This window comes from Nannospalax galili, unplaced genomic scaffold (assembly GCF_000622305.1).
Source record: "Nannospalax galili isolate Female #2095 unplaced genomic scaffold, S.galili_v1.0 scaffold552, whole genome shotgun sequence".
NCBI classification, from domain to species: Eukaryota; Metazoa; Chordata; class Mammalia; order Rodentia; family Spalacidae; genus Nannospalax; species Nannospalax galili.
The window spans coordinates 1,244,733-1,265,659 of record NW_008330501.1 but is presented as its reverse complement, the minus strand read 5'-3'; the positions used below and the strand labels follow the sequence as shown (position 1 = coordinate 1,265,659).

At 38.5% G+C, this 20,927-nt stretch overlaps 1 non-coding gene across 1 annotated transcript; it reads right to left on the bottom strand.

Moving 5' to 3' along the window:
* Positions 1–18,699: 18,699 nt before the first annotated feature.
* LOC115066842 lies at positions 18,700–18,802 on the bottom strand. The gene has a single exon (XR_003846289.1). It is a non-coding gene; the product is annotated as a U6 spliceosomal RNA (small nuclear RNA).
* Positions 18,803–20,927: the final 2,125 nt, after the last annotated feature.

The following is a 20,927-nucleotide window of genomic DNA, read 5'->3' as shown; positions in this document are numbered from 1 at the left end:
TCTCTCTCTCTCTCTCTCTCTCTCTCTCTCTCTCTCTCTCTTTCTTTCTTCAGGCATGGTCCCCCTATAGCAACAGCTGGCCTGTAATTCACTGTGTTGTCCAGGCTATGATGATCCATCTGCTTCTACCTCCCAAGTGAGTGTTGGGATTAAAGGCAAGCACCATCACACTTGGCTTCCTTTCTTTTTTTAAAACATAGCTTCTGTGAATTGAACTCAGGTCCTTATGCTTGCAAGGCAAATGCTTTACCAATTGAGCTATCTCCTTAGTCCCCCCCCCACCGGCAAATTACTGCTTTGAATTGTATGACTTCTGAGTAGCATTGCTATGTAATGAGTGTGATGAAGTTTTGAGGTGACGTGATCAGCAGTGTTTCCCATACTTGCAGGTCTTTTGGACCTTTTACTTTCCTTTTTATTTTTTCTACTTAGAATGCATTGTGCAAACTTGAGGTCTTCCGTCCACCTTTTGAAAGCATGTGTTTAGCTGTCCTAAGGAAGAAACACAATTCTGCTAACAGTGAGAGATAATTGAGCTCAATTTTATTTTCTGCTAAGTTCCTGCTAAGGAGACCTCAACTACTATTGTCCTTAAAGAAAGAAAAATCTCATCAAATGCTAATTCTAGTAAATGATAGAAAATGAGCTTCCAAGTGTGGAGAAAAGCCAGACAGCCTCCCTGCCATACCTTCTCACTTCCCCAGACCTCAAGGCCACCCCGAAGCTGCCAACCACATGCCTGGGGGGATTTCCAGGGAAACAGATGGTGCTGCCTGGAGACAGTTACCCACAGCTTGGCATCTGGGCTCTTGTGCTGTCCAGCTGAGGACTACTCAGGCAGAATACTAGAGGCAGGCTTCCCACGGAAATCCATTAGCACCCTGGCACAGCCATTTCTTTGCCTTAAGATAAGGATTTGCATCCCAGAAATCATATCAAAAACATTTTCCCCACAAAATGTGTGAGACAAATGTAGCCTATAAAGGAACACATCACGTTTAAAAGAGGCAGAAAGGAATTAATGCAGGCATGGTCTCCCATTAACCAAAGCTGGTATCCAGACCTAGCCCTGTGTTGCCCGGAGAGGGTTTTCACGTTTCTTCATGTACTCATTACTTTTCCATTGCTACAAACCTACCTGACATAAATAAGGAGAACAGACTTATTTTGGCCCACGGTTTTGGCTCTTTATGGATATGACAGGGCACCTCAGTTCACATCAAGGAGTGCTAGGAATCAGAGAGAATTTCAGGCAAGGCCAGGGATACTATTCCCCAAAGGATTTGTGGATTTGACCTACTTCTGTTTTTAGCTACATTTTTTTGGTGATTAATTTTGTTATTTGAAAATTTCATGCAAATTACAAATGTATATAATGTATTACAATGACTCCCTCCATCTTCTCTTATCTCACACCCAACCCTGTCAACTGCCCATCCCAGATTCATGAGTTTTGGTTTTGTTTTGTGACCCATTTAATTTAACCAAGGCCATCTGTGTGACAATTGGATTGGGATTGTCTACTGGAGGCTGTTGGGATCATCACTGGGTACATAACTGAAGAGGGTGATTTCTTCTGTCCCTGAATCTATCAGTAGAAGCAGTTCAGCACTGGGGGGTGGGTAGGAACACCTGGGCCCCCTTTCCATCCATACCTGAGTGTTGATTAGCTCATTCTTGTGAAGACCCCGAGCAGGGTCTGCACAATCTGCAGCTGCTGTGAGTCTGTGATTGCAGTGACTGTGTCTTGCTGAAGAAATGAAGATGCTATTTCAGAGTTCTTTTACTTTCTGGTTTTTACATTCTTTCTATATCCTATTCTGCAATGTTCCCTGGACCATAGGTAGGATGGTATAAATGATCTATTTAGGGCTTAGCACCATCCATCACTTATTCTTAGCACCTTATACAGTCATGAGTTTTTGCATTCGCTACTGTTCTTTGGAAAGTGTGGTTTCTCTGGTTAAGGCTGAGAATAGTGGTTCATCTATGGGTATGAATGTAAGTATTAGGCACCTTGCTGCTAAGTCAATTGAGCTCAACAACAGTCTTCAGTTCCTGCCTAGGGCTTATGTCCTCTCACACCATGGGATTTTTAGCAGGTTTCTAGTACCAGGCATGTATTCTGTCCTATGGAATGGGGTCTAGTGACCTACATAGGTAGATCTCACCATCTAAAATTTCTATTACTTCTTCAATGAGTCCCAGTGGCTAGAGACTAAGCATTAAAAATATGATCTGGTAGGGAACATTTCATATTCAATCATAACACTTTCCTAGCTTTAATTATCTTCTTGTGGACAAAGACTTTCCTCTTTGACCAAACTGTAGTCAGGTTCCTCTAGGTTTTCTCCTCAACTAGGCCTTGACCTCAGACTTCTGTGTCTATCTTTGCCCATGGTCAATTTTAGTAGTGATGTTGCTAATTCAGTTTAGAAAGAATCCCTCCTGGTTTGCAATTGATTGCTCTGGTCTGCCCTCAGTAAGAATGCTGAACAGTTGGCTTAGCAAAAGTCACCTAACCCTGACCATTAGCAAAAGTGACCTTACCTCTTAATAACTTTCCATGCATGGAATCCCTGACTCTGTTCCTTGTCTATCAAATCCCACTTTCCCAGTTGCATTTATTGCTGAGTCTGATCCCTTGCCCCTACTGCCAAATAAAATTCTATTTCACATTATGTATGCCTTTGTCATTGTGAGGCTCTCTGTTTGGGATTCTTTGTGCTTGTGTTTTTGCAAGGAATGGCTTGGAAAGAGATGCTAATTTTGTTTTTTGGCGGCTTCAGAAACAACTAGAAATCCAGTTAAATAAGAGATGGAGGGTCACTAGATGGAGGTGAGAGAAAGGAAATTTTCTGAATTATACTAAAGTTAGAAGAGACATATTGTTTATAATATAGAGGCCATGCATATAGTGTAACATTTCTATGAGTTTAGTTACTATCTTCAAAAATAAGACCATTGTTAAATGAAAATTAATTTAAATTTTTTATGGAAAAATAAGATACTTACTAAATTTTTCTCCTATATTTCATCTAAGTGGAAATTAGAATGTTTATATAGTTCTGTTGACTAGAGCTAATGATATTGTGCATCCTGGATTGTTTGGGATAGCCCTAATTTATGAAAATTGTCCCAGAGCCCTGTATAATAAGGTTTGTCCTGAACAGAAGTGTATTTGGATTATAAATCATATTGCCTCACCCTGCCTGATGGGAACTATGCCCAAAAGTTGCAGTGTACATACCTGTGTGCATTTGTGCTCCTTGCCATTAACTATATGAAACACCATATTCCCAGCTAAAGAGATTCTTTGTCACAGTAGAAGTAAAAGCCCATTAAGGGAAAACTATTTCCTTCTGGTCAAGAGAATGAACTCTCTGGGCTGGGTGGGGACAACATTTTAGTTACAGAGGCCTGACTAAGGGACCACCCCTCAGAAAAGAAGGACCATGCCTGGGAAGGTGGGATCACCTTAAATCATGCTAAAGAGATAGGAGGAAAAATTAGTCTTTTAATGAGAAAATGTGCATTTATTTCCCCAAATTCCTGCCCCCTAGCATAGTCCCAGCAGCCTTCAAACGTTCAGTTGGGTTGTATCACCTTTCTGAGACTCTGAAAGGTGTAACTTATCCTTTTTCTTCTCCTTCGTCTCTTTCTTTCAAATACTGGCCAGAGCCTAAGCATCCTTCTCTGATACTTTGGTATTTTCACTCTTTCTCTTAATGCTCCTTTCCCTGCCATGGGATGACTTGTCTGCCACGTGGTTCCTCTCCATGCTGGCATAGCTTTAAAAATGCAGCAGTTTGTTCTCTCTTAAGCTCTCACCGATAATAAACCCTTTCTAAAACTCACCATCTGCGGTCCATGAATTTCAGTCTTCCACTTCATAAGAACCTGAAAGCCACTGGCTCAGGGCAGCTTTGGTGGGCATCGAGTTTCTGGGAACCCAGCTTCCCTACAAAGATTCTACTATTCTCAAAGACAATCCCAATATGGCCTTATCATTTCATCTTCAATGGTCTTGGGTGCATTTGATCCAGTTTGTTTACCTTAGCTGTTAGAAATCTAAGTTTGTGTGGCTTTCCTCAGCCAGTTTTGAAGCAACTGAGTTCGCTAGAGCTCCATCCAATGGTGCCTCTAGTTATGCCTGCTTATTCAGTCTTCCCTCCTGCCCTGGGATTCCTCAGCTGCCCTTGAGGAGGAGACTGTCCAAGACGTGTTCTACCTCATGCGTGGGCAATGTGGAACATGCAGAAATTTATGCTTGCCTAAAGGGGAACAGGAGCAAGCAGATAAAATGTATTTTTTTCTCCGGAGATAGTAGATCACAGGCTCCTCGAAAGATATGTACATGATATCAAGTGGTGGGCATCTACATAATACACATTCTTTATCTTCCCTTATTTCCTGTCCCATTGTTTTTCCCTCACCGCTGCTTACTTGAGATTCAATGTTTTATTAAAAAAACAGTAATACGTTTTCACTGGGCTCTGCTTTCTGAGAAACCCAGGCAAATAAATGTGTTGATAATTGTTATCTTCTTTTATTTTTCCCTTTGACTTGGGTCTGAGACGCTGCAAACTACATTTCCCAGACTCCTTTGCTATGTTGCTTAAGTGTTTTTAAAAATCTTGTCAATTGGCAGTTAGGTTAGAAGGAAGTGGGAATTGATAAAAGAAAGGGCTAGAAGAAGGGACTATCCTGGCACCCCACTGCTTTTTCAGTGTGGCTCAGGCAGTAGTAGGTAACCTCAATCATGGCTAAAGACCCCAGTCTCCAGACTCTTCTGCTATTGGCTAATCAGCCTTGTATCTTCAGACCAACAGTAGCTGGGCAGGATCCCCTTCCAGAACCAACTCCAAGTGTGTTTCTTCTCCAGGCTTCTAGGAATTGGGATGCAGTAACTGCACGGCCTTCTTCACATACGCCCAGCCCCGGCAAGGTCTCTGTTTCCTCCAGTTTGTACCTCAGCATCCTTCAGAGGATTTCTGTGAGGACTAAATGAGTTATTTCAATATAGTTGATTGTTACTATTCACCGTAGGTATGTTTTACAAAGTTGTCTCAAATGCTACTTGAGTACATGAATGCTGAAACTTTGATTCTAAGGGAAATATGGATACACACACACCTAATTCTCACATCGATTATAGTCTAAATCTTAAAATCAATTCCTTCTGGTACGCTCTGGTCTGTTCATTCTACAGAAGAGTAAACAAAGTCCAGAACCTACTGATTTGCCTTGGTTTACCTGAGGCTGCTCTGCTAATAGATACTGGAGCGCAGACCTCAGTACCTTGACTGCCGCTAGCATCTTCATCCTCCTGCTATCCTGTACAGGAGCTGGAATGAGAAGGCTGAGCCTTGTGACTTCATATTTTTACTGTTCTGCACATGTCAACAAATGACCTTGAAAATATTAGGAAAATTGATGTGGGTGTTACAAATAAATGTTACCAAGTAAAATCATGATGAATATGGTACCTGCAGATAACAAGGACCATCTGTAGTAGGTTAAGAAACACAGCTGCATACACTTGATTTGTGCCCTATTATTTCCGTCTTACAGCTGAGAGAATTTAGTTCACCTAATTCGTATGTGACAGAGACAGAATTCAGTTCTTGACCTGGTTCATTTGATTTCAATACTTATGTCCTCAACCACTATGTTATGTTGTTTCCAGGTTTCTAAGTAACTTTTTTAAAGATGGGATCTCACTAGCTTAAAATCCTCTTGTCTCAACCCACCAAGAGCTGGAATTGTAGATGTGAACCCTGTACCCAGCCTTTGAAATCCTTAAATAAAACACTTTTTATGACTTTGATTTGTAAATATTTTCTTGCTTTCCTTATACTATTCCTTTAATAGTAAATGTATGGGAAAATTTCTGTTTTTTGCTTGACACATAGTACTGCAAACACTTCAGAATGTTTTTATTATTTTGCTTCTCTTAAAATTCTTGGAAAAAAATGACCCGACTAAGGTGATATAAAGATCTCCAGGCTTCTGCTATACGTTAGAATTTTGGCTTCCACAGATTAATTTAGTTCATCTTTTCAGATTTAGTTCAGAGCATCACATTCTCCCAGACCAAACCAGACATTCTAAAACTTTTTTGCTATTATCAGCATACATTTATTTCTTGGTTTCTTATTTTTTTCTTATTGTCTTGAAAACTATTTGTCCATATGTTTTTTTCTGTTTTACTTAAAGAATCTGTGATACGCTTTTCTCTTTTAATGACTGAAATCCTGCTGTTTTGCTTATTCATTTATATTTTCTAAATATCGAGAAGCATTTTTATGCAGATATTTTAAAAATTTGCTATCACCCAGTTTAAGTTCTATATTTTATTGTGTAAGTGACTATATAGTTTTACTTTTTCTTTCTAAAATTACATTTATTTATTTGTGCATGTGTGCACAGGAACCTGCATGCTATGACATGTGGAGGGGGTCATGTGTGTGCAGTATTGGTTTTCGCTTTCCCCTATGTGGGTCTTGGGCATCAAATTCAGGTCATTAGGCTTGGTGGCAAGCACCTCTACCTGCTGAGCAATTCCATTGGCCCTATTTGACTTTGTTTTCATTATTTGTTTTGCTAGAAATAAAGTCTACACTAGAAGTCAGAGAAAGGGTAGGTAACAGACCACAGCAGAAATGGATGGTGGGGTTTGGTGGTAATAGGGGAAATGCTGTTACCTGTCCTTTCAGAATTTTCTTCTTATATCTTAACTTTTAAATTTTTATTGGATTTAAGAAGATGACCTCTGAGATATTTTTGCTGCCATTACCATATTTTAATTCTAAGTGAAACAAGGGTGATTTGGGTTTAACACAGGGAGAAATTTCTTCATTTTTGAAAATATGTTTTTGATATGTAACTGTGTTTATCTGCCTGGGCTGTCATGACAATATGCCATAGAATGGGTAACTTAAACAACAGAAATATTCTCACTATTGTGGAGGCTGGAAGGTAAGAGCAAAGAAGCCTCTTTGTCTGGCTGTGGACAGGTGCCCTTCAGTGTGTCTGAATGGCTATTTATTTATTTATTTAATATTTATTTATTTATTTATTTATTTTTCTGTGTTCTTAAAGAGAGATAGCTCTGTTGTCTCTTCATTTCCTTGTATATGGACTAGGTCTGCCTGTGTGACCTTGTTTAACTGGTATTACCTCCCAGAAGGGCTTATCTCTATTTAGGTATACTGAAAGACTTTGTTATATGAATTTTGAGGGGACAAAATTTAGCTCAAACAGATACTAAAGACATTCATTTGATGGTGCCTGACAGTACAACAGTGTTGGAGTTCTGATTTCTATGGCACTGTGGAATGAAGATTATAAAGCTGTGGACTTTTCTTGTCTCTTTCCCTTGTTTCCTCCCCTCCTTGCCTCTGTGTTCAGTCTCCTCCATCACCTTCCCAGCCTCAGCTCTTTGTATCTGCTTTGTCCCTGTGAGGGCTGCTCCTTCTTCTGATGGACTCCTGTATCATTGGGCCTTAGCCTTTCTGACGAGCCCCAAGTATTTCTCCCAGTTGGCATTGTTTTTGTTTCTGTTTTCAGCATAGTACTTGCTATCTCCTGAAATCAGCTTCTTTGTTTATTTGTTTACATCTTTGCTGTCTCTCTCTCTCCATCTGTAGACTATGAGCTCCATGAAGGAGGGTCCTCATATGGGTCTGGTGCATATTTTTTACTGAAGCTCTTGTTACATGCTAGTCACTCAAAATTAACTGTTAAATGATGAAAGCCATTACAAAATTTTCAAATTGTTCCAATCACAAAATAGAATGTGTAGCTATTGAGATGAGCTTTGACATCAAACCAAGAATTCTGAGATGTAAGCAAGTCGTAGACCCAAGGCATGCAAGAGAGGAACCTGGCATCATTCCAAAGGAATTGCTACTTTCCAAAATCTCAAGGCAACTTAATTCAATCTGTGTACTACATGAATAGGTTGACATGGTTATCATCTGGGACAGCAAGAAGGAACTAATTTACTAAGTTAATATTTACAAAAGTAAAACTTTATTAGACCACAGATTCATCCATGCTAAGAATTATGCTTATCTGAGATCTGTATCAAACCTTATAACACAGGTGGGAGTTCTAGCCTGAAGGTGACATTAAATGAATTATTCCTAAGGAATTCTTTTTTGAGTCCTGAGAATGTAATGATCTTTCACAAAATATAAAGGTTTGGTCTTTTCTAGATGGCAGTTCCTCCTAGAGGAAATCAAACATAGCACCTGAATGGTGAAAACAAATGACTTCTTGGTTGGCATCCCCCTAATTTTACCAAACATCTGACAGCTAACTCTATTTGATATTCAGAATTGGAGTGTTGCTCCTTCTCATCAGTTTTAATGAATGACTTGGTTTTATTTTCCAATTTTATTATACGTAAAATTATGTTTTGAAGATTAAGCTGTAAAGTACATAAGGAGAGAATTGGTAGTCTGCCACCTAAATCTTTGGTGCATATTATACTCGAGTTTGCTCATGCAGTTTTGTTTAGCCTTTCTAGGCTACACTACGCTAGACTAAGATGAAGCATATATGTTCCGTGCAGAGCCATCTCAAATAAGATACTTAATCCCATCCTTCTTCATCACTTGTGTTGGTTATAAGCTTTTACCAATCTAAATTAAGTTCATAAGCAAGCTGAAATTTGCATTTAAAAATAAGCTATATTTAGTTATAAATGATAGGAAGCCCTAACTCTTTCCCAATAGAATTCAAGGTGAGAAAATATGAATATAGCAAGCTGAATGTTGTTGTTTTGCTATCTTCAAATACATTTTATGTTGAGAGAAAATGAAGTATTAAATGAAAAATTTGAATGAAACATTACTCTTTCCGTTGATTCAAATGAAGACAGTTTCCTTGGAAACAGGTTTGAATCTCTCTTTGTCATTGACTTCTCAGGAACTGAAGGATAGTAATTTCACCATTTTTTATTGAATTTGTGTTAAACAGTGATAGAAATAAGGCAGATGAAAGAGTTAAGCTAAGGGGGATGGGAGCAGATCTCCCTGAAGTGTGGAATTTGCTATGAAGACCATGAAGAAGCTTTAGGGTTTCCTCTTACAGTTCCTACAATTCTTGCTCTTCATAGCCTCAATATACATGAGACATAAATCAACCAGTTCATTCAATAAATCCAAATGAACAATTGGCCAGTTTTAATAGGAAAAGAAAGTTTAAATCACACTTTGACTCAATTCAGTCATCTGGTTGCATTAGACAGAACAGCAGTTAAATCTTACACGCTCATGTAACGGGTGCGTAAATCACACAGCTCCAACCTACATGGCTTCCCTGTCCACTGCTACCTCTCACCTGAGGGTACTGCAGCTGTGGCAGCTTTTCTTGCTGTGTGCTGAGGAAAGGGCATGGCCTCCTTCCTTACCACCTAAAATGTAAGGCAAATTCTTCTTTATCCTCTAGTGAGCCCTAGAGGTCAACTGTAGCTTTATTCTGTTACTGTCCCCTTTCCCTAAATTGAGAAGACAAGAGAGCTTTCCATCATTAGTGCCTGCATTCCTCCCCCACACCCAACCTCTTCCTCCTCTTCTCCGTCCCACTCCTCCTCCCCATCCTTCTCCTTCCACAAGTAGCTCCAGGGTGTTTATACTTTGGTATGCCCAATCATACCAAGTCCCTGACCCAGAGAAAAGGGAATAGGTATCTTATTTTAATCTGAGCTTCATGGTGTTCCCATTTCCCATTCTATAATAAACTTCTCCTAAGAAAATTTATAATAGGAACATTTTATGCTCCAGAGAAAATCAGGAGGTTGGTTTGGCTTCTAGCAAGATAATTATTCCAAGTCTTCAACAATCCATGATGCAAAATTAGTCTTAGACATACTAGAATGATCCTATTTCTAGGACATCAAGAATCTGGGGTGTGGTTCAGCTTTTCCTAAAATTGCTCATCAAATTTTCAAAATATCTTCACGTATAATCTCATCTATCTGGTGAAGACTGTTAGAAGCATCAGGGTTTGCCCATTAGCCTCATCTCCCACTCTTTCCATTCACGTTCAGTTTTCATATTGAAAAGCTGCTGACAGAATTTTCATGCTAATATTTCAATGATGATTCTGCTACATTTTCTACTCTACTAATTTAGTATGTGGTACCTAAGAAAATTTAAATCTTTTGATCCAATATGTTAGCAAGGAAGATAATTATTGAAGTAACAGTATACCAAAATGTTGCTTTATCCCTGTATTTATAACTCAAATTACTTTTCACTTTAGAAAATGGATGATGATTAATATTTCATACTAAATATATGAATATATTTTTACTAAAGACAATTGGGATATTTTATTGGAACAACAAGGCAAACGGAACAATAGAACAGGAATAGAAAAGATATTCCAGAAAATGTCACCTTGTATCTAGTTTGGAGATTATGTCCCCCACATAATCTGAAGCTTGACTGAACAGTCTTCACAGCTTACTAAGTACGTTTCCAAGATCAGAACCTCATGATTGTGATGGCTAAAAACAATTTAGCAGGTTGAGTTTGAAATCAAGAAGGGCTGAGAATAAATTTTGATTCCTTTAAAATGGAATAAAGGTGATTCACCAGAGCACATCCATCAAGTCTAAAAAGCCAATTGTAAATCTGAATAAAAACTAAAGAAATAAATGCTTTTTAAAGCCTTTGTCTGTATGCCTTATTCAGTATAAGACTATCCCCAACTTGCTCAAGAAATCCATGGGATGAAATGTATTCTGAATTTTAAAAATGTTTTCTTTCCTTCCAGAACCAGAAGGACAGGGTCGGGCAAATAGACAAAGAGCCTCAATTGGAAGGGCGAACCAAGATGCCAGTCAGAAAAGATGCAGGGCATCTTAAGTCTGCTGGAGAAGGCTGAAGAGGCAGACAAAGATCTTTCCCTGAGGGGATGTGTTGAATGGCGAATCTAGGTTTCTTCCTTCCTTTCCTTCCTGGCCTTTATCAGAGGGAGGCAGTTCAATAGAACCCAGTGTGAAGTAGGGCAATGATTCTCCTGGAAACGTCTTCATTTGTCTGACCCCTGAGCATTCAAGAAATCTACCTAGCACCTAACCTCACCCCACAGCATAACTCAGGAATATAGGGGAAACCAGTTTATCAGCTGTGGCTAAGAACTGTTTCTTAGAACATTTTAAATAGTAATGACGGCAAACAGTTACTGAATGTTGACTGTTGCATCAATCAAATGATTCACGGATATTATTTCTTTTAACTATGGCAACAACCCTGTGGAGTCAATTTGATGGTCCCCATTTTAAAGATGAAGATGATTTGGCTTAAAAAGGTTAAACCATACATCCCAAATACAATATGGGACCAAGACTCAAATCTGGGTCTGACCCCAAATCTCTTGTTCTTAACAACCATGATCTATTTATTCTAACTGTGACAACTAGACAGGTTAATGAACTTGGCTGCTTATCTGATCCCAGGCTGTGTTTCCTCTCCCAGAACCTTTCAACTGCATGCACAATTTCCAGGAACTGCTCTGTTCTTTTGTTTTTAACCAGTTCAAACCCAGGCAATTAAGAGTATCTGTAATAAAAAAAGGAATTTTTCTATTTTTCAGGTACTCAATTGATTAGAACCTTATGAATTCTTATGATTTGATTCCTATCATGTTTTAAGAATTGATTTTGATAACATAATATTGTTCTACAAACAAGGACTAAGAAGCTAAAATAAGACCAAATGCTTAGGGTTGCTACAATTGCAGTTTAAAGAGATCATTGGGAAGTAGACATCTTTTATAGGGAGATAGTCAAGGATGAACTGTGATCCTGATGTGTAAGATGAAGTAAGCCCTTTCCTTCCCAAGTTGGTTGTGATCAGTTTTATCAGAGTAACAGAGAAGCAGATTAAGACAGTGGATAATACTTTTTTTTTTTTTTTTAATTTTGTTAGGCTTTCATTACAATCTTAAGTCATTCATGTGACACCAGTTGTCTTGTCTACTGGAGCCATTTTGCATTCAATCATATGCTATCCTATGTCACCTTCTGTGATGTAAATAGACATTTTGTTGCTTCACTTTTGCTCAAGAATTCAGCCCTTCCCCTGGTAGTCATATTGCCCTAGTCTTCTTACTGGAGTTCAGTTTATAATATATCACATGATCCATCTCTAGTCATTAAGAGGGAACTGGAAGTCTGTTATGTATTTCTTGGACTTTGTTTTTTTCTTACAATTTGAAAAGAGATCTAAAGGAAGAAATATGTTTTCCTTCCATTGGACATTCTAGTGTTTGAGTGTGCTTGTTGAGTCACTAGAAGCCATCATACAATCATTGGAGCTATCCCGAGACGAGAGTAGTAAGTAGATGGGGTTATACTTGGTCCTTGATTATCTATTTAAAATTCTAATCTGAAAGTCAACAGACATACTAATATATAAACACATCTTTGCTATATGAATTAACTGGGTTTCTTTTTTATATAATTTTCTGCTGATAATTTTGTAAGAGACATGGCTGACATATCTATCCTTTTATTGTACAGATGCATTTGAATTATAGAATAAACATTTGATATCATCATTCAAAAACAAGTCTAGATTTTCTTTGGCTTATCACTCTATGAGTTATGTACTCCTTTCTTTTGGTTCAAAGAAAATAAGATAACACAAAGGGGTTTCTTTTAAGAACAACAACAACAAAAAGAAATGCAAATGAGAGGAGAAATAGGCAAAAGTCAAAGCACTGGCTCTGACATGAAAGTGCAGCCTCAACTATATGTATCGTTCACTCAGGTAGAGAGAGTTAAATGATATTTACTTTCTGTAACAACTGGAAAATTGGCAGAGTAAAGTCAGTCATTTATTTAATCAGTCTGCCAATTAGCATTTACTGGGTGTTGACATTTATGTTGGCCTAGTTTTACCATTCAGAGTTTCTGCCTTCGGGAGGCTGTAGATAACCAAGTGAGACATGATTATTATTTCTGCACAATGAATTATTTCACAAGTTTAACAGCTTCTGTGGGTTAGGAATCCAGCCAGAGCTTCACTGGGTCCTGTGCTTCAGGGTCTCTCACAAGGCTAAAGTCAAGGTGTCAGAACAAGCGGTGTTCTCACTTGAATGTTCTGTTTGTGAATGATGTTTCCAAACTTACTCCTTAGATGTTGGATGCATTCAGTCTCTCAAGGCTGTTCCAGAGGGCTTCAGTTTTTTTGCTGGTATTTAGCCTCAGGCTATCCTCAGGTCCTCATCATCCCTTCAACATCTTATTTATCAAAGTAGGTGCCTTACTTCAGCAGAATGTCCAAGCCGAGAAGACGTAGAGAGGGCTGACTGGTAAGGTGGAAGTCAGAGTCTTTAACAATGGAATCAAAAAATGGCATCTCATTGTGTTGCTTTAGATGCTATGATTGAGGCAAGTCATAGGGTCTATGCACATGCAGTCCAGGGAGATTCTGGTAAGGTCATGGATATAAAGAAATGGCATCATTAGAGGCCATCTTTTAAATTATTATTAGTAATGTTTTAATTGGTGCATATTCATTGTGCATGATGCTGGGCTCCATAAGGATATTTTCATACAGGTCAGACTGCTCTTTTTGTATACTCTCCTCTCTCTCTCCCTCCTGTCTCCCCCTCCTCCCCTGCTCTCTCTGTCTCTTTTCTCTCTCTCTCTCTCTCTGTCTCTCTCTCTCTCTCTTCCCCTGCTTTCTCTCCTGGCTCCTTATTCCTTCTTCTGCTGCTCCCTTTGGTTCCCCTAGGCAGTTTCATGCCTACTTTCATGTTATGTATACATATATATTATTTTATCTATCTATCTTATATATATATTTATATAGCTATGTAAAATCTAGTATGTATAAATGACAGGTAACATGCTATTTGCCTTTCTGAGACTGACTAACTTCACTTAATACAGTGATCTCCAGTTGCATTTACTCCTTTGAAAACAACATAAGTTCACTCTTTATGACTCAAAAAATTCCATTTTGTGTATAAACTACATTTCTTTATCCAGTCCTCTGTTGACAGAAATTTAGGTTGGTTCCATGACTTAGTTATTGTGAACAGTGTTGCAATAAACACTGATATGCAATTATCTCTGAATGATGTTGACTTACAGTCTTTCCAGTAAATACCAGAAGTGATGTAGGCAGATCACATGAGAGGTCTATTTTTAGTTTATTGAAGAGCTTCCGTACTGATTTTCATAGTGGTGAGACGTGTTTGCATCCCACCAGCAGTGTGTAAGTGTTGTGTATAGGAAGAACAGTGGAGCATACACAATGGAATTTGGTACAGATGCAGAAAACCATGAAATCTATTTGCGCAATCTAAATAAATGAAAAAATGAGAGCAAGACCATTAAAGGGTCTTTATACAAGAGTGGAGATAAACATTAATTAAAAAGACTCAAAGTGAAATAAAGGTACAATAGATTAAAAAGATATCTTAATATCTTTTCCTTGGTGGAATGGGGTTTGAATTTCTTCCCTTCTTGTGATGTTTCCTGTGGCAATCTGCACTGATGGGGAGTTGCAGATCTGGGTATATATTGTCCCACTGAGTTTAAACAAATCACCTTTTGGGTTGAGTTTTTGGCATAACTGTGCTGAGATGAGCAGTGTGGTTCTCAGTTCCCAGGTTGGTGCTCTCTAAGGCAGTGGCAGAAGGTTCTGTGGTACCCTGGAGGTCACCATTCAGTTTCATGTCCGTAGCCACCATTGATTTCCACTCATTGGTTGTGTGACACCAGTGTTTGTTTTCAGAAGAGAAGGTTGAAAACCTTGCTGGCCATTCCTAGCTCCTGCTTACTTCATTGGGAGCTGTGCAGGAGACTCTGCCTCAGTCTCTGACTGTTTTATACTTTAGTACCAAGCTCCAAAGCCTGCAATGAGCCTTGGCCTCTCTGCCCACAGTATACACATCCTTTGGTCCTGAGTCTGCACTGCTTCTCTTTGCAGCTGACTGAGTAGCCTCGGTGAGAGTGCCAAGTACCACCACAAACTGGTGTCAAGCTATAGCACAGAGCTCTGGCCACCACCACAAACTGGTGTCAAGCTATAGCACAGAGCTCTGGCCTAGGACAGTGCAAACCTCCAGGGAAGGGCTTACACACACACACACACACACACACACACACACACTGGTACTGCAGAGTTAGTTGTGTGTCTAGCCCTTTTGGTTCCTTCTGTTTGCTTCCTCTTGAAGATCTCACCTGGCTTAAGAAATTCATCTAGAGCTACTGTTTCTTGCAGGAATAGAAATAAGTGTATATCACTCTGAGTTTTTTTCTTTCACTGAATCACGCCAATGGGGCTTTTAATTCACCATCTTACTCATAGGTCCTTCAAAGGTCATCTTGCTCAAGTGTATCCAGCCTTCCATCCTGCCTATGCATCTCTTCTCTGTCTAGCTTATTCAGTGGTCTTAATGTGTGAAGGAGGGATGGGTGTATGCAAGCTGTCGTCTGGCAGTTCAATATAGTCAATAGGCGATGGATTCCATCTGAGTAAAATAAAGTAAGACCACAGAGAAGAGAGGTAACAGTTTCTGTGGGAGTTATGGAGCAGAGGGTGTGTGAAGAGCAGGGTGATATAGCTCGCCTCCAGGCCTCATGTGCCAGCTGGTGTGGTTCACAGTGGAGAAGCCACTGGAAATTGCTGAACTTGGCACTACTTACTGAAGCATTATGAGTTGAGAAGAAGCCCTGGAATCAGAATGTTCAGCAGAATGTTGCCAGGATGGAGGAGAAGGCTTAAAGTCCAGACACCAAAGGAGGGAAAACTGCAGAATGGAGAATGGAGATAATGAAGAGGATTGTCTTTGGGTTGAAGAAGTGTGGAGGGAAAGAAAAAATGTACTGGTTTGAGTGATGATGGAATTACAAGTTAATCACAAAGGGTAACTTATTTTGATTCTGGTAGCCTAGGCTAATATTATTCCTACTAATGAAACAGGGACATTCCAGCGGCCACAGTTAACTGGGGATGACAGGGATTCACTGCTGACTTGTTTACTTGTGAAATCAGTGGTCAGTTTTTAATCAGACCATCATCCTCCACTCACAAGTTTGCCCTTCGTTTCCTTCCTTCCTTCCTCCCTCCCTCCCTATTTATTTCCCTCCCTCCCTCCCTCCCTCTTCTTTCTATCCTTCCACAGCTTCTCTCTGGTAGGGTCAGATAACTGCAGTTTGAGATGGAATTAGAAAACCCATCAAGCAACTACTCATAATAGGTTTATGTCTTCTCCAAACTAATAGGAGTAAAGTCTGATTTTTAGGCATATAAGCAAAAACAAAGCTTACTAAAGCATGGCATTCTGGAATTATGTGAAATGTATTCCCATCACCTTTGCAGTGCTGGGATTTGGTTTTTCAAATTCCCAGACTGAATTTCTGCCTAAATAAATAGGCATCAGATGACATTATGGGTCAGTTTATCATAGGGTATTATAGATAATCAATTTACAAAGCATTTGGGAAAATTTTCCCCTAGCTGTTTTATTGGCTACTATTAGTGTCACATGTCAACCATCTATTATTCTGGATTTGCAATGGCAGCTATTCTTTTCCAAGAACTCTAATCAATTTAGTATACAGAGGCTTATTATTGAGGTAAAATCCACACAATGAAGAAAGCTTCTTGTTCCAATGAGTTTACACTATGGTTTAGGTTCCATTAGCATATCAATATATAGTTACAATTGTACAGAAGTGGTTAGAGAAATGCTGATCAATGAACTGTGATGGTTCAATTCAGGAGTAAAGAAAATGAGAAAAATGAAAACATTTTTCCCCCTCACAGTTGTAATAGTATACATGGAGGCAATCATCTCAGATTTCTATGAAAGGCAAAATTATTAAGTAAAGTACACAAGTTTCCCAGCTTCTGTATGAGCAGACTTCTGGGCAGAATTGATGTCAAAACTTAAAGTTGACAGCAAGTTTATTCATCTTGCTCCCAGGTTGGTAACACAGCCTGCATGTTTATTGGAACTTTGCCTCAGTGAGAGTCAGAAGTCTGACATATATAACACAGGCAGATCTTAAAAGAAGTTTAGCAAAATGAAACGAAGCTAATTGGATGGCATTTAGTCTGTAGTTCTTGTGTTGTGTTCAGATATGTGAAGTAATTTGCATCAAAATAATGACAGGAGGCCAGATACGGTCTGGAAAGGGCTCAGTGAAGACTTGGATGTAAGTGAAGATGCGGCAAAACACAAAGGTTTTCTTGTAATTGGCTGGGCAGGCAGCACAGACTGCAGTAGGGACTCGGAAGGCTGGAGGAAATGAGCTGTTGACTGATCAGTTGTGAGGAGAGAGCACATGAGGGATGGGTATGTAGGTTTACTTGGTGGGGTGCTGTCAAAGATATAGAAACAGGGTATAGGACATAGATCCTATGGTCACAAAATGACCAACGTAGAAAGCTTGCAAAGAGGAAAGTAGCAACTACATGGTTCACAGTGCCACCATGTGTCCTGTACAAAGCCATACCCTTGGTTCACTTTGCATCTTGGCCTTTGTGTGACAACCCTGGCTCCTTCTAGTTTTTGTGAATTTGTTTCTGAGGATGGGGAGATTAATATTACTGTTTTCAAAAACTTTTTCCTTAAAGAAATTCTTTTAAAAAATGTGACATCTGATAGATTCATATTTTATGGTGGTTTTGTTCTAAGAGGAAAATAGCATCTTACCAATGAACACGTCTCATCATTTTTTCCCTTCCTCAGAAACTCTCAATTCTCTTCCAAATTTATACTACAGGAATAGACGAGGAGTAAACAGGTCCATCAGGGTGGCTGACTACATTCCTGCTATGTGGGAAGAGCCACACCCTGAGGAACCTGGGAAGAATCTGGATGACTGAAGTCTGACAGCTGGGAACTTCAGACAGTATTTTTGCCACGTTTCAGTTCTCTCTATCACATGTTAGAAATTAGAAATTATACTCCCAGAAATCAAGATCATATTAAGTTTCAATTCCAAATTGAAATTAAATTCTTTATTAAGAAATATTTAATCCTTTTAAACTATAAAGAGAAAAAACGTTTAATTTCTTGAAAGATGGCCTTCATTTATTTGTGATGGTGTTTGGTTTATTTTCTAATTGTTCTAAAAAGAATGTGCCTTTCTGTAGAATATCTGGAAATACAGGCAACACTAAAAGAAAATGAAAATTTAATTTACCCATCTCTAATCACTCCCCTCCACCAGAGAGACAGACTATTAGATCTTTTCTTTCAGTATTTTATCACATGAAGTTTGCGAATATGTATTTATATGTATTTTACATCCATGTAGCATGAATATTTTCCAATATAAATCATCACAAAGCAGGTAACAATCTAGTGCACAGATGGATATCAGCTTATTAATTATTCTTCTCTTGTTGGATATGAAATATTTTCTACTTTTTAATAATTTAAACTTTTCACCCTCCCATTGCCAATATTCCTCTTCTTAAATTGGAGATCATATTTTTCCCTTGGGGGAGATTTCTAGATCAAGATGAACCTGTGAAAGGAGAGAATAGTTTTGATGGTGTTGGCACTAACTGCCAGCATTTTTCCAGATTATGGTATCTGTTTGCTCCTCTACAGTGCATGAACATTTTTATCTCATTGCGTTTTTTTTTTTTTTTTGGAATTTAATAATTTAATCTATTTTTTCCCTCATATGTGAATACATTTTATTTTAAAAAATTTGAATACTTCATGAATTTTAATGTCATCCTTGCATAGGGGCCATGCTAATATTCTCTGAATTGCTCCAATTTTAGTACATATGCTGCTAAAGCAAGCACTATTTTATTTTTATTTATTATTCTCTATGTGTGCATATGAGGTGGCATGTAAGTCCTTGTGGGTGCACACATGTGAATGGAGAACAGAAGACACTGCTTGGAAGTCAGTTCTCTTCTTTCACCCTGAGATCTGGGAATTGAACTTAGGTCGTCAGGCTTGCATGGCAAGTGCTTTTACCTAGTGAACCATCTAATTGGCACGCTTTTCAAACTTTATCTTGAAAATATTAGAACATTATATTTCTTCTGGTTTTAATTTAAAATTCTTTAATCATGAGTAGAATTGAATATTTGATTCAATAAAAATCTAAAACATATATTTTTCTTTAGTATCTTATTTATCTGATATATGACATATTCTTCAAAAGGTTCTTTCAATCTTCATTTTACTCTTTTTTTCAGAGTGATTACAAAGTTAAAAATTGGTGTTTCTCTAGTTGTGAATGTGAATTAGGTTGGATTAGTTGGATATGCAAATATGAGCTTTGAATGGTGGAAGGGGAACGACCATTTTTAATATAGTGGCTCGCAGACTAGTGTTCTCCAGTACGTGTGGGTATTGGCACTGCCTAGATTCCACATTCCATATCTGGTAACCAGCTTGAAGGATGTGGGACACTTGTGATGTCAGCACTGAAGTTACCAGCAGAGCAAAGATATCTGAAGTACATAAGTATGATGGATTTCATTAGGATGTCTTGTGATTTCTTTTTCCATAGCAATGTGAAAAAATTAAAGTTAAATATTTAATGATCATCCTGTTTCGATATAGTAGTCTCTGTCCTTTACAATTTGTTATATGTACACATACACACACACACACACACACACACACACACACACACACACACACACACACGTACACACCAGCTATCTTAAAAGCAGCGTTACTGTAGGACAAAGGCATGAGGAATACTAAGGGCCTTGCATCTTCATCTATCATGGCTTTTGGCATTCTTTCCTTGTGTTCCTTCATGGTATCTGCGGCTCAGATGCCATTCCTACCAAATCTGGTCTCACTGTGACATTGTGAGAGTCCCCTGTCCATGCCCACCCTGTGGCCTTGCCCTCTTTTGTTTTTTCCCACCTAAACGGTTGCTTCTTTCTTTGGATTCCACTTCCTGATTACATACTAACTGATGGCAAATCTCTGACATGTGTTGGCTGCATTATTGACTACCTTCTTGGAGAGCAGTGTTTTAATTCTTAAAGATTAATATTTTAGTTAAGTATAAGCCTGGCTAAGGGAGGGGAATATTTTTGAACAGAAGTGATATTTTTTCTGGCTCTTTTTCCTGAGAGGGACAATGACACAAATCTGTTCAAACAAATTAAGGTTGCCTTTTTTGAAGACCACTCCATATGGCAATGAGAAATATATATGCCAACATGTAGACTGATAAACAAACCCCACAGATTTTTTTTCTGTATGCTAATATAATGGGAAAGAGTAAATTGTTTTTGTGGTTTTTAGGTGGTATCCACTGACCTGCTTACTTACTCATCATTGTAATCTGTTTGTGCAGAACTTGCAATGATAGAAGGACCTTGCATCCTAGGAAGAGGGACATTCACAAAGGGAAAGTTTCAATGTATCAAGATGACTGGTGGATTCTTTCATTGTTTTGCAAGTCACACAAATGCCCTATACCCACAGAAGTATGGTCACTGGAGCTTGGTACTTTATAGCACTTACTTGAAGTCTGAGAAAGGTCATAGAAGGAACATTCTTCTGCATAGGAAAGACTAATGCAGAAAAAACATAAGGACAACTTTTTCTAGGGAAGGGTATCACATTTTATCTTTAAATTATTGATTTCTACCAAGCTGGACTTTTTGGTTGGCTGAGGAATGTCAGTAGCCATTGGCTTTGACCAGAGGAAATGGTCAACTTATGAATGGAAGCAGGAGAACAAATGCTTTTATAGGATCACTTTTTCAGCAGTACAAAATACTTCAAGTGATGCCAATATTATTAAGCCATCTGCTTAGGTTGTTTAGCAAATAATCCACCCAGGAAAGGAAAAGTAATTCCTTTCTGAAGCCCAAAGCAGGAGAAATATGGTTTTTAAAAAATATTTTATTTTTTATTTTGACTAAATTTTAAAAAATTATTTATTT